The sequence below is a fragment of the Pempheris klunzingeri genome, chromosome 15 (assembly GCF_042242105.1).
Source record: "Pempheris klunzingeri isolate RE-2024b chromosome 15, fPemKlu1.hap1, whole genome shotgun sequence".
NCBI classification, from domain to species: Eukaryota; Metazoa; Chordata; class Actinopteri; order Acropomatiformes; family Pempheridae; genus Pempheris; species Pempheris klunzingeri.
The window spans coordinates 12,705,563-12,718,733 of NC_092026.1; positions in this window are offsets into that span (position 1 = coordinate 12,705,563).

Here is a 13,171-nt window from a genome sequence, read left to right on the forward strand (position 1 = left end):
CTGTTACACTGATGACACACAACTCTATTTCAAAACTAACCCCAACTCCTCTGCAGCCATATCTTCATCCACACTCACCACCTGCCTGGAGGAGATAAAGGCACGGATGAATCTCAACTTCCTGCAAATCAACAGCTCTAAAACCGAAGCCATCTTAGTCGGCACCCCACATCAATTCCGGTCATCTAACATCACCTCTATGGCTTTCTCTGGCAATAACATACTACTCTCCCCATCAGTCACCAACCTAGGTGTTAAATTTGACCCCCAGCTGACTTTTGACCCATCCACCTCAGATCCGAATACAAGATATCCTTTCTCACTTACAACTGCATTCATGAGAACGCCCCGGACTACCTTAAGGAACTCCTTACACTCCAAACCTCCTCCAAAAACCTCTGGTCTGCTAATAACTACCGCCTCTGCCCCCCCAGGACTTAACTCCGCACAATGGGTGATTCATATTTTGTAAAATTACCACAAAAAGGGGTTTTAGTGCAGTTACCTCCTTTTTAGCACTGAGTTGTCCTAACCTAAGTGCCCTAAGTTAAGACCAGAATCTGACTTTGACATTTGTGTTTCCACATAAAAATATTATCCTACAGAAAGATCGTAGAATAGTCTTATGCACAACTAAGAAGAACTAAGGATCTACACCTACGACAGCAGCTCTATGAGGCTGCACCATACAGCTGGGACTGATGGGAAAGTCATTAGTTGTGTAAAAAAAAAAAACAAAAAAAACAGGACTACCAAAAATTGATTGCAATTCTTCATGAGGGAGACATGAATTTGTAACTGATTGCATGACATAATACCCAACAGTTAAATAGACATTTCACTGGAAATCATAACATAGTGAGGCTAAAAGATAAGTCAACAGATCACCAAAGTCATTCGTATTGATCGTTTGGTTACCATATAAATGTACCAAATTTGATGCCAATCCATCTAATACTTGTTAAGGCATTTTGTCTGGATAAAAGTGATGTACAAACTGACAGACTGAAGTTGGTAGGTGGTTGGTTGGGTGTGTGCACAGGTATTTCTTTATGTTCAGTTACACCAAATTTGCCACAGATAATTATCCTCTTTTAAATGAGCAATTTTCTGTTTTTTTCAATCAAATACTGTATCCTATGCATGGATTGGCACATGTTTGATTGTTTTTCAGTGCAAGTGAACACACCAGAGCTCAGCTTTGCATTATGTCAGGCTCTATAGGCTACTGTAATTAGAATTGGCTGGCTGCAAACAGCCACCAATTACATTTAGGTTAATGAGCTGCTCTCTGTCATCTCCCAAGCATGCGTCCTCATCCTTCTGATTATTCACGCTGCTCCTGCCGGTGATGCTGTTTTTTTCATATGGACGACACATTGTCATTACTGATTGCATTAGTTCTGCTTTTACTTCGTCTACTGCACTACCTTGCTGCATTTAAACTAAAAGTGAAAGGGTGTCCAAAAGGTGGAAAAGTCAAAGGGTGCGTACTGAGCCCCTTTAATAAATAAATAAAATAAGTGAGAAGGGCTTCATAAACCTTCCAGGTTGTCAACAAGATGCTTGTTTCTTCACATAGTTGAGGTGCAGTTAATAGTCAAGTTGACAGGAACAAGTAACCCAAAAAAAAAAAATCAGCCCCAAGTCAGCAAAGCATAGGCATGAGCAGTATTGACTGAGTGGAAATGGGCTGACATATTCTGCAGGGCTGATGAGTCTGGTGACTGGGACAGGTGTGCAAGTAGAGAATGGAGATGAATGGGGCTGGGGAGGAGGAATGTAGCTGGAGGAAAGGACAGAGAGGCCAAATGTGATGGGATTAGTGTTTATACTGGCTACTGAACGCGCACATGAACCATACATGCTGCTTTAATGTACCACCAGAGACTTTGTCACGACTATTACTTTTCCAAATATTATTATTAGATATGCTAGTTCTATGTATGTTCTTTGATAATCCCCTGACATCCTCTAGTGCTATTACCAGGGTAAAAAAAAAAACTTTGCTTATCCAATGAAATATCTATATATCTATCTATTTGCTTGATGGAGTGGCACAAAATTTTGTTGAGACATATATGCTCACCACATGATTAATCCTAGCAACTTTTGCAATCCTCTGACTTTTCCATAGTAAACTAAAATGTTGAACATGGTAAACGTTAAACCTGCTAAAACAGCATGTTGGTATTGTCATTGTGAGCATGCTAGCATAATCATATTAGCATTTAGCTCAAAGCTCCGCTGTGCCTAACTGCAGCCTCACAGAGCCGCTACCGTGGCTGACGCGTCTATTAGATAATTGTATTTTAAAGCCTTGTAAGTTGAAAACAAAGTTACTTTTCCAACTTAATTAAAAGAATACAGATTCTCAGGAAGATCATTGCAAAGTGAGGTCATATACAAAATAGGACATAGTTGACTGAAATCTGAAAGCTCATTTTATTCAAAGATTTTTGAGCCGTGAGGTTTGGATGTGGAGCCACAGCCAGTCCTGTCCTAACCATCTGCTCTGCTCTGAGGGCAGGGCTGCTGTCAGCACTTTGTGTCTCTGACTGCCCTCCTGTCCTCAAGTGCACACACACGCGCACACGCGCGCGCGCGCGCGCGCGCGCACACACACACACACACACACACACACACACACACACACACACACACACACACACACACACACGCACACACGCCACACACACACACACACACACACACACACACACACACGGCCTGACTTTGATTAATTGTGGACAGACTTATTCCAAACCTATACCTTAACCATAACCAGTCCACACCATACCTAAACCAGGAGCTCAGAAATGCCATTTGGCTTCATTAGGACAAGGATTTGGTCGTTAAGGGCGATATTTATACTGGAAACTGTCCCAGTAAGGATAGAAAAACACACAGAGAGACCTCCTCTCCTTTCTTTAGTACCTCCTCCTCTCCTCTCTTGTTGTCACTCCAGCTGGTGGTTTTCAGTGAGGACTGTCAGATGCTGAGCTCCCTGGTGCGGAGGCGAGGAGTGAGGAGAAGAGGACGAATGGATGAATAAAAGATCACAGGCTTGCTATCACCCTACTCTGTTTTCAAATGGAAAAAAATAATTCTGACACAGTCGCACATGAAATGAATTGTTCTGAGAGCGACACAGTCAGAGAGAGAGCACAAGAGACAGTATGAGGAGTTTCAAAACGCTTAAAAACACTTCAAAGGATTCTTCAAAGGTTCCTTGGGGCAGGATAGCATTAAAACTTTAATGAATTTTTTGTTGATTTTTGGTGCTCAGAGGTCATTGTCCACAGATCACTTGAAAGGCAGTCAGTGTAGCTTCTGTGGCAGCCTTGGAGTTTTGGTTTGATAAAATTTGACTTTTATACAGCCCCTTACACTTTCGGATCAGTCCAAATAAATATGCTAATCACTCAGTTCTTGTTCGTGTTATTCCTAAGAAACCACTGTTGGTAGAAGCTTCAAAAACCCAAATTGTGAGTCAGTGGATCTTTTCCAGGAAAGCCCTCTCCAACAACTGATACTGATAAACTTAAATTGTTTTGCTGACTACTGATAAATCAGTGATGTAGATATAGAATCAGTTGATCTTGGTGCTGCAGCTACATGAATATCTATTCTTTGTACACCCTCTATCACTTCTATACTTTTATATCTTGTACTTGTATGCCTACCTACCTAGCACATTTCAATTTGTTTTTTTTTTAATGCAGTAAAACTGCCTTTTCTGGCCACCGGCCTTTGCCTCGTCTCCCACGTTTTTTCCAAGTAATTGGCAAATATAAATGTTTAGTATGTGAATTTCCAACTTAGTCTTTGTGCATCATCAATGTTTAAACATGACAAAGTCTACAGCCATGCTAGCCATCACTCTGTGAGCCTGTACTTTTAATTATATTAAACCTTAGTTTAGTGCGTATTAGTACAAAAGACAAAGTACCTCTGAGGTTAGTGGGAATGTAACATTACTTCCTCTACACTTACTAAAGTAGCAGGATTCCTTGTGTTAAGTGGACATGAAAAATAAAATGTCAGTATCTTATGTTGCATGAATAAGGGTCTCTAGCTGACAAATCCCTTGCTGCATGTCAGTAAATTTTTAGCTTGAACTCCAAAACCTTAAAAAAGGACATGTTCTTTGGTGATTACACAGTTTGCACACAAGAGCTGAATTAGGAAACACAACTGCATCTGTCCTGTACTCCCCTCAGAATAAAACTAAAAGTAATTGTGTGCTTTTCCTCGCCCTGAGGTCCACAGTGTTTCATCCCTGCGGTTAAACGTGGAGCTCGTTGGTGTAATTACAGGGGTTAATATCCCGGGCAGCATCTCTAAATTAAATCTCTAACTCTATGGCGATGCGGCTGAGTGATGCACCTGTTCATGGTAATTACAGATGCAGCCTGGGAGTGTGCTCATAATGAGTTGGGAAAGTCAAGGTTGAATCACTTTAAAGGCACATCCCACCACTTTGCCACTAAGGCTTTTGTCTGTCTACATGGAAATTTAAGTCACCTACTGGGAAATGAAGCCTGGAGCAGACCTGTTGGGTGTTTTGAAAAGCTGAACTAACAATCATCCTGAGGCTGCAGGAAGACATCTTTTGCTAGGCTAGTGGCATGGCTTGAGGAGAGGCATGTCGGTCGGTCAGCCGTTCCACTCCTTTGTTTCAGCCTGCTGTCTCAACAGCTATTGGATGGCTTGCCCTGAAACTTAGTAAATTGTTTCATTGACTTTGGGGAGCCATTAACATTTAGTTATATCCGCAGGTCAAATTTTGGATTTATTCAGTGAAACATCAACTACATGGTTTGGTGCAAGATTTTGCACATATATATGGCTCCCAGATGATGTATTGTGAAGACCTTTGCAGCAGTGCCACTTCGAGCTGGACATCTTTGGTTTTGAACAAATACCTGCTGTAGTCTACTTTGTGTTTAGTTCTATAAATGTTTGGATGCTGACAGGATATGAAGATGGTGAAAATGGTGAAAATGACATATCATTGAATCTGCTAAATGCCAGCACGTTAGCATTGTCGTTGTGAATATGTTAGCACAATGATGTTAGCATTTAGCTGTAGACTCTTACTGCAGTGTTTACTATTATAGACAAACCTTTGCTGAACTTGAATATAGTGCTAATGGATAAAATATGCAGATAGTAAAATTCAACATATTTCAAACTGTTGTTTTTCCTCAGGAAATGACTGAGTGCCCTCAAACCCAAAGAATTGGAGAGGACATGGGGGGCTAACACACAAACTCACCACAAAAAGCCACTTGAACAATGCAAGAATATACACAGACATATAACCAGATATGTGTCAAGATACCATAAATGAACAAAATGACAAAAATGAAGAGAAAAAAAGGATTAAGTTCCTCATTAAGTCCCATAACAAAAATCTATTCAACTTGTGCCCAAAGCAGAACGTGGTTGTGGTCCAAACTCTGCTGGGGGTTTAATTAAGTAGTTGAAGAGTTTCGAGGTTTATGCTCCTTTATGTCAAATTTTCACTGTTTGGTCAATGTGACAAAAATACTGTTTAGGACTCATATAGTGAGTAGGGAGAGATTTAGATTTAGAGATTTGGATCATAATTCCACTTTAAGAATTGATAAAATCCGGTTTGTCAGACAGAAAGGATGAAAGAATAGCTTATGATAATTTAGATGTGATTTAATAACACTAACCCTAATCAACCTTATTTATTTAGATACTACTTAGTCTAATCAAATGTGAAATGAAACTTATAACAAAGAGAAATAATCAGTTTTGAATACTGGATCAAAAAAACAAGTAGGTTCTTAATTGACCTGAATTGTAACTAATGTACACTGCACATCTTTAGCATTGTTGATGTGAGCAGATCTAAGATATGCAGGAAAAACATCATTAAGTTGGGCAATCAGACACACATAATAAAATTAAAACAGCATGAGATCTATGGAAAATACAAGCAGCTGAACTGTACTAGAACTAAAAAGGGAATGCAGACTTTCTAGGCTAATTTGTATGATTTTCTCAAAGAAAGTCTTGTCTCTTCATTTGGCAGCAGAGAAATATTCACATGAAAAAAAAACAATAGATTATCAGCTGTAGCAACAGGATTCTGCACTGTGTTTTTGTTGTAAGTCGTGATCTAAGGGAAATGGGATTCCCTGGAAGAGTTTCAGTTTATTGTTGCAGCTTTGCCGTCAGTCTTGATGTCACAAAAGGGACTCGGTTTAAATCTGCCCATGTTGAAATGAATGCCATTACACCATAAAGCCTTTCTGCAGCCCTGAAGTCCTCTCTGACATATCCCCTGCTCTCAGATGTCCACTGCCAATTTTCTCCAACCCTTTGAGGCTGGCTCTCTGCATAAGTGTGTGCTTAGGCAAGACGGCCTTCTGCACTAATTGAAGTCAATGACACAAACTGCAGGGGCGCCTGAACAAACTGCGTCTCCATGGAAACACATGCTGGCTAGTGTGTCCATTGAGGAGCCCTGCAGCGCTACACTGGAATTGCTGTATATACCCATCTGAAGCCCTTCACCAAGAGGGCGGGTGGTGGAAACCAGCCCTAGACAGGGGGAAGGAGGGGACACAGAGAGGGACTCTTATTGTGTCAGCCATGTCCTGCTAAGCCTCAGAGTGCGTGGTAAAAGATATCAAGACATCCCAACATGAGCTGGACCTGTGATCCCAGTCAAATGATCCATGTATTATAGGACAACAGAGGACCAGAAAACTGACAGACTGGCACATGTTGTTGCATATTAGTAGCAAATACTCTTCCTTAAACAGAATGGTAGCACTCAACGATTGCAAATGAGAAATAGCTAGTCTTTTCATGAACAAACTAGTGGCCCTTGGGAGTTGGACTGTAGTGTCATTGGTTTATTTCTGACTGGGTGAGTTTGTTTCATGCCAATCCCCATCTCTTGCTCCCCTCATTTCCTGTCATCTCTCTACTGTCAGCTGTTAATAAAAGACATAACGTGGCCCAAAAAGTACTTTAAAACAGTTTTCCCAACCTTGCTCTTGGAGCCCCACTGCCCTTCACCATTTAGACGCTTCCCTCTCCAACATACCTGATTAAAATGAATGGGTCGTCATCAGGTTTCTGCAGAGCTTGACGTTGAGCTGATCCTTTGAATCAGTTATGTTGTAGCAGCAGGCCCGACAACATGCAGGGCAGTGGACCTCCAGGAGCAGGATTGGAAAAAACTGTAAAATAAATGTTCAACCTATAAAATGCTCAGAAAAAAAAAAAAAAAATGTAACATCTATCCCAAATATTGATTTTAGATTTTTCTTCTGTTCGCTCACTTTGTATATTGCAAATTGATAAGAATAAACAAATCTTTTTGAAAACATTCTTACTTTACAGCATTTCTTCACACCTGCCTAAAACTCTATTAATACCTTCCTTATTAAAACTTTTGATGCCCAGCATGGACATCTCCCCTGCAGCAGATGAAGGTGAAAGACTAAAAAAATAAAGTGACTACTAATAAATGCCTAAATATTCACCTACTTTCCCCATTTTCACCTTGACAGCTGCCGAAGAGGAACAAATGTAGCTCTAATAAATTCTAACTTTCAAACACAGTGTAAAGTCACCTGACATTTTGACATCACACCAATAAAGCATGGCAAACAAAGCGTTATTAAAACAGTGGCAGATTTAATGTCTGATTTCAGGCTGAGACAGGTCCACCAAATTTAGGAGAGTAACACTCACTATTAGAATAACATCACTGCAGAACACCAGTGTTTTTCAGCTGCTCTGCTACCTGTTGTGCAGGTGCAGACATGCTGGTGCTGTATGTACAAATGTGTTGTGAGTCTCCGTTTCGCCTTTTGTATGAGAATCCATGAATTTTCTTCCCTCAAGCTCTAGACACCATCTTGTCTTTAAAAATAACATCTCTGATCTTTTGAGATGTTGTGGGCAGAGGTTGCTCTAACAGAGTTGCCATGGAAACAGTGGCCATCAAGCTACCATTTCACAATCTACCTCCAGATAGAAGAAAGACTGTAATGAACAACTACGCCCCCCCCTTCTCCTCCTCCTCCCTCCCCCCTTCTCCCCTCTGCTCTGCTCCATCTATATGAGATTTAAGATGGTGGGGATTTGTGGGTGGATCAATGCAGGATTGGAAAAAAGCTGCACATACGTCAGCAGGCACTGCAAATGCTGCATATAAAGACACACATATACATACATTATTGTTTGTCTCTTTGACTCTCTCCTGTATCTGTTTCAGATAATGATCACCCTGCTGGATCTATATCCCCAGCCTCCTGTATCTCCTCCACATTCATCATAACAACTCCAACAAGCAGGGTCATAACGAGAGAAACAAAACTCCAGACACCATGGATCATAAAGAGCCGGGGAGAGCAGGGGTGGGGGGTAAAAGCATCACTGCCTCATCTTTTACCTGTGGCAAAGAATTACAAATGTAGATGTGGTAGAAGCTGGTCTGCAAAAAATCTGCAGTAATGATACTTCAGCCGGCGACCGCTGCAGGAGAAATGCAGACAGATGAAGTCATCATCAGTCACCTGAGGGCCATTATTGTCTGACTCATCAGTGGTATAAAAGTAATCGAGCACATTTACTCACGTACTGTACTTCAATTTTGTGATAGTAGTACTGTACTTGAATATTTCAGTTTTACTTTACTGCATACTTCCACTTCACAACATTACGGAGGAAAATATTGAGTACTTTACTTTCATACGACAACTGCAGGTGCTTTGCAGGTTAAGATTTTACATAGCAAACAATGTGTTTTACATGATACTGTAAGCTTAGAAAGAAAAATGTAAGAAAAATAAACACAAATTTACATTTTCTACCTCATTAATCACTTCAAGACCCCTCAGATTTCACTTATGAACCTTTGAGGTGGTGCCAACCTTTATATTGGGTGCCACTGTACTGAACCACTGTATATAAAGTTGTTAAAACTAAATTCACCTTGATCAAGGGACGTTTTTTCTGCAGGATTATCTTTACTTTATTTTACTAGTATGTGATGAAGATGATAATACTTTTCTGCTTTTACTTTGGTAGAATTTGAATACATGACTTGTAAATGCAATGAAGTGTTCGTACATTCATTTATTTGAGGTGTCTGTCATCGACATTTTTATTCTAATATGTAAAGTGACAAGGTGAAAGGGGTCACTTGTGCTGTAAAACCTACAGAGAATTATCACAAAAACAGAGCTAGAAGGGAGTGAATACTTGACTTACATTTTCCAGGTGGCCAGAAACACAACTTCAAATGAATGATGAATGAATGATGAATGTTTCTCTATAACTGCTGGTAAGTTGCAGTTTGCCATATCAACGTAAGAGGTGATGATATGTTGGTGTTAACAACTTGCCTCATGAAAAAGAAAAAGTGGCAAAAAGAACACAGGAATCAGGTGAAAATTGAGAGAGAAGGAAGAGCCCAGTGGAGGAAACAAGATGTGCTGCTGTGTGGGGAACCCTCTGACAGGCCTGCAGCTTGTGATGGAGGGTCCCAGTGCAGCAGGAGCTGAAACCGTCGAACTATGTTTGACAGGAGCAAACTGTCTGAGAGGGGCCACCATGACCTGCCATTACCACTACGGGAGGCTGCAAAGGCCGAGGAGAGAAATTGTTGAGAGAGGAAGCGCAACACACACACTCCATGATCGGACAGATGGAGCTACACTCACAAATGCACACCAGCGTGCCGGTGTGGGTATACTCACATGAGCACACACAAACAGACACAGAGACATGAATACACTGCAGGGACACAATGGTGAGTTCATTTCGGGGCTGCTGTGCCCTCTGCACACAGAGAGGCTGCCAACTCACTCTGACCCATCTTTATTCAGTTATGATAATGCAGTGTCACACAGGTAGAGATTATGTTAAGGTGTCTGAGGGGAAAGCTTAAATAGAGGACGAGGGCTCTCAAAGCAGGAGTGTTCCTCTAGAAAACGAGCTGCTGAGACTTCATCTGCTGTGATTTGAAAATGCTCAAGCCTACAATACTTGAAGATATACGTACAAGGAGTCACAAGGATCTGCATCAAATCACATTATTGTGTTTTAGGACTGGGACAATTTAGTCACTTGGGGGTACAATGCTCATATTTTTCTTACTAAATCAACCCAGGGAGAACCCACACAAGCACAGGGAGAACATGCAAACTCCACACAAAAAAGGCACCAGGTATTCAAACCAGGAGCCTTCTTGCTGTGAGACAACAATGTAAACTACCCCCATGTACTCAATGTTAAATACTCAATAAGTAAATACTGTTACAGATAATACAAAGAAAAAGTGTACAAGCAAGCCACATCCCACTGTTATCTGTCATAGTGTTTATATATTTATACATATTGATCGTCAGGAGAACCTGTTTTGTGTTAAATTGTTGTCAGATTCAAATAGCGTGTTCTCTCAGTTTTTTTTTTTTTAAATATATAAAAACTACATTTTGCACAATAAGGAGACCCTGTGGCTCATTTTTGCTACTAGCACTTACTCTGTCCATGGCGATGGGGTTTGCTTCAATAACTGGGTAAATATTTGACTTCTCAGTGCACAAAAAGATAAAATTGATTCCAATTTTCAAGATCAGAATAAAAACATAACCTTTTACACTCTTCCCTCTCATGCCTTCCATCATGTTCTGGGACTAAGTGTTGGAAAACAATTTAATTGGTGGATATTTGGAAACAAAACCTGCTTTTATTTTCAACAGATTTTAAGGGAGAAACCCAAACAGCAAAGGTTTGTTTTTCATTTTGGCAAATATTTAGTTTGAAGATCTGGGTTTATTATTTTCATCATGAAAACTTGGAAAAGATTAAGTGTTATTTTCTGAAACACTTAAATAATTACTGATCATTCATGACACTATTCAAACAATCACCTCTCTCATCCCCAGAGGGACACATAAACCACATAAACGCATCTCATTGATACAAATTAAAAATATATAGAAATAAGAACAAGATAAAAAAACAATTCAAAATTATTATGTTGTAATAAATAATGGGAACTTTTCATGTTGATGTCTTTTTGTTGACAATTTGTCTTTTAGTGTGTGCAGTTATTACATTATGTCTCCTTCAACAGCTGGCAGACATTTTTGTCTGCTTGAGGTGTTAAACTGTGAAGAGCACATTGCTTCACTCAAAATCACTTTAGACAAATGATTCATGACACATTTCAGGTGACGGGCAAATGCAACATGGCTGACAATACAGAAAAACACCACAAAATGTTTTGCATCCTTTGTTTGAACAGCGGGAGACTTTGACAACCTGCAAGGCACAGATAATAAAAATGTTTCTTTTTCTAATCACAAAAGGGGTTTCAGAAATGCCATACATTTTTGTGTAACTGCCAGATACACAACATCCAGAACTGAGGAGGTCTAGGCATGTTCTTCATCATCTATTATATTATATTATATTATATTATATTATGAAAAGCATCATGTGAGTAAATGACAGGTAATTAGGGAAATGATATTAATGCAGCTCAAGGTGGAGAGTGTGTTTTATGCATGCATGTGCAAGAATGCATTTACCTCCATGTGTGTGAAAATCCCCTTCTGTGAATTGATTACATGTATCTATGTGTGTGTGTGTATGTGTTGTGTGCTGCATTTGCATTCAGCACACACACTCTCATAAACAACCACCATCGTCACACACACACACACACGCGCAAGTTCATACATGTGCACAGCCACAGTGCAAATCACAGATTCAGAGAAGGCAGCAGGCAGGAGAGAAAAGCAGGAGAGGAGTCATGGAGGAGTCGAGGAGGAGGAGGAGGAGGAGGAAGAGGAGGACGTGACATGATTTACAATGAGATCATTAACCTTGAGAAACAGAATGGCCTCTACGACATAAACACTATCTCTCAGACACCTTGCAAGAACAATACCTTGTCCACACACACACACACACACACACAATACATTTGTGACTGCTCTGAAAAACGCATAGGCAACAGCGCGCAGACAGACACACTCACACACACACTTACAGCAGTCGAAGCTCAGTTGATCCTTAGAATAACAAAACATTAGCTCTGTCCCAAATTGTCTACTACATACTAAATCCAAGCAGGTTGCGATTTTGTTGGGGGAAAAAAAGACAAAATAACACATAAACTAAGCAGACAATGAAAAAAAAAAAGTGGGGGTTTGTTATTGATGGATTTCAGCAGGGCCATAGAAAACAAAATGGATATTAAATCTTAAAAACCTAAAGCTTCCTGTGTGGGAACTTTAATCGGCAGTGACTGTCCAAAATTGCAGTTTGACTGACATGCATTAGCACATGTATAATTTCCGCACATTCAAATATGTTGATATTTCTGTAGAGTAAATTCAGAGGCAGCATACTAAGACAATCAGAATAAAATATATACTTTATACAATTGGTATGCCTACAGCTCTGTGATCGGCTATGCTGGTTCACATCATGTTAACTACTTGCAAGCATTCACGTCACGAAGGCGCTTGTATGATTACAGAGTCGTCTGTGTGACCAAAACTAAAAGAGAAAAGAAAGAAAAAAAGTTGGCTGTGTGATTATTAAAGTGCACTGACAACATAACAAAATACCCACAGAATTTGGGTTTTATTGCACTGAAAGACATTTGTCGGCTGATGGTAGGCGTCAAAAACATTCAGTGCCAAGTCAGACATAACAGAGCCTTCAGAGGAGTTTTCTAGTAATAATCACAATTTGCATGTTAACATGAAAGCTATTCTAAAGTCAGAAACTCCTTATTACGATAACTCTGAAATGACATGAACAAGGGATTAGGAACAGCCGTTCTTTGAGCTAAATGCAAACAACAGCATGCTACTGTAACATGTCCACAATAATTCTAGCATGCTAATGTTTAGCACATATAATGTTTATGATGTTCACCGTCTTAGTTTAGCATGTTAGCTAACGTGCCAACCTAAGATGGCAAGGCTAAAGCGAAACAAAGCGACCACAGCATGCTGCAACGAGGACAAAAACATCACACACACACACACTCACACAGATACATTGCATATACAGTAAATTAACCAGCTGTCACTAGTAGTTATCACACAGTCCTTATTTATTTGTCAAGAATCTTAAATCCATTCTATTA